This window comes from Montipora foliosa, chromosome 8 (genome assembly GCF_036669935.1).
Source record: "Montipora foliosa isolate CH-2021 chromosome 8, ASM3666993v2, whole genome shotgun sequence".
NCBI lineage: Eukaryota > Metazoa > Cnidaria > Anthozoa > Scleractinia > Acroporidae > Montipora > Montipora foliosa.
The window spans coordinates 36,972,292-36,972,658 of NC_090876.1; positions in this window are offsets into that span (position 1 = coordinate 36,972,292).

A 367-nucleotide genomic window follows, 5' to 3' on the forward strand; every position below is an offset into this window, starting at 1 on the left:
GTCAGGGACCCTGTCAAATGTATTGTGTCCTGAAAAGAGCAAACCACAACACTGGACAATCTGTTCTCTGCTCATTACAAACCCTCTGTGGTTCTTTAACGACCGAGTTTAGCACTTGTACTTTGCTAGGCAACGCAAAGATGGTCAACCATAAAATGGCACGGTTCGAACCTAAGACCTTCTTCACATGTTGGATGCTCTAACCCTTGAGCCAAAACTACCCCTGTAGAACCAGCCGCTGGGCGCTTATCTAAGTCACGGTTCTCGTTAGACAAAGAGACAAAGTGTCTGTTTTCATCCGACCGCTAGCATTCGTCCACTGTTACTGAGATCGTAGGTTTGGGTTTTGCCTGGGATTCCAATGTTT